Below are 1,868 nucleotides of genomic sequence, written 5' to 3'. Positions count from 1 at the left end.
CAAATTTCAGAATTAGTGTAAGGAAAAATATGCACTATGGTGGGTGACTACTGGAATGATGGACAGTGGAAAGAATTATCCCCAGTTGATCCCTCCCTTGGTAATCTGAACAAAATTATGAATTCCATGGTGGTGGTGGATGATGATGACCAGCTAATCTGGAAACTTACAACAAATGGTAAATTTTATGTTGCCTCTCTTTATAATCAACAATTTTCTAATTTAGAGAGTCCTTGCTGGGCTAAGGCTTGGGTGAAAGGCCTAATTCCCAAAATTAATATTTTTTTTGGACTATCCTTCAAAATAAAATTTTGACTATTGATAACCTCAAAATTAGAGGAATCTATATGCCTAGTGTTTGTTTTCTTTGTATGCAGAATGAGGAAACCATTAACCACTTGTTCTTCCACTGTCCCTTCTCTGTTGATATATGGGCTAGATGTTTGGATTACTTCAATATCAGTTGGGTCTTTCCAGAATCTGTCCAAGAGGTTTTTAATTCTTGGCATTACCCCTCAAGGAATAAGACTATAATTTTGTTATGGAGACCGGCTTTACCTCATATTTGCTGAGGAATATGGAAAGAGAGAAATGAAAGAGTGTTCAGAGAGAAGGCATCTAAGGCTCAAATAATTTTTGAGAAAATCAAACAAAATGTAGTGGAGAATATCAACATCATGGGCAGAATAGCCAACCCCAAAGATCAAGATGATCATATTATTTTCAAGAATTAGAGATTAAAGGGAAGAGACATCTTTCAGGCTAATCCTAGAGAAGGTGTGAAATGGGAAAGGCCTCCTCAGGGCTAGATGAAAATTAACTTTGATGGCACTTCAAAGGGTAACCCTGACAATGCGGGGTGTGGTGTGGTTTTAAGGGATGAATGGGGAAAATGAAAAACCATTAAATGTATCCCTATTGGCAGTCAAACTAATCATGTTGTTGAGGCCATGTCGGCTTATCATGGGATGGTGCTAGCAAAGGAAGCCAATTGTACCAGAGTATGGTGTGAAGGTGACTCTTTGAATATCATAAATTGTTTGAATAAGGTGTTCCTGCCATCTTGGTCTATAAACAATGCTATTAAAGAAACGAAGAAAATAAGTGGAAACTTTGATATGTGTGTTTTCACACATGTATATGGGGAAGCTAACTTATGTGCTGACTGGGCAGCCAACCTGGCTTACCGATCTAAGAAAATCATTACCATTAATGGGGAGAGTAAACTTGCGTGTGAGGTAAAATCCTTGTTCAAACTAGACCGTATCTAGATGAGGCAACGTGGCATCATCAATCATAATTCCTAATGTTTTTTGCCCCTTTTTTGATGAAGGTTTACAATGGTGGTGATGAGAATTTATTTAATAGACATATCATATTAATAGGGCATGGATTCTGGGTTGTTTTTCAGAGAAATAATAGCAACCAGAGAAGAATTATCAGAGAAGAGATTAGTAATTCTAGTGATTTTGAAGGAAAAATGGGAGGGAACAAAAAGAGGTTTGAAGCAACCTCATGTTCGGATCTGAAGAAGAACAAAGAGGTTTGGGAGATTCTACAGGAGGGAAGCTTAAGTGTTTTTATGGAGAGGCTCTGTGGTAAAGACCCAACAATTACCAATCATTTTATAAAGAATTGGAAGAATGGCAAAGTTTCGGTGGGTACCCAGATGATGACGGTAGATGAAGATATCATTGTAGAAGCTATGGGGATGGTGATAGATGGTATTAAGTTCTATAGAGATCATAGTGCCTCTGATAAGGCAGCAGATATATTTCCTATCACAGATGGAAAAAAGAAGAAAATGGTGAAGGTGGATAGCTCCTATCACGTAGGCCATGGAGGTTCATGTTGTTTGCTACCATAAC

Source organism: Cryptomeria japonica, chromosome 2 (assembly GCF_030272615.1).
Source record: "Cryptomeria japonica chromosome 2, Sugi_1.0, whole genome shotgun sequence".
In the NCBI taxonomy this organism is placed as follows: domain Eukaryota; kingdom Viridiplantae; phylum Streptophyta; class Pinopsida; order Cupressales; family Cupressaceae; genus Cryptomeria; species Cryptomeria japonica.
Note: the sequence above shows the minus strand (reverse complement) of the source record.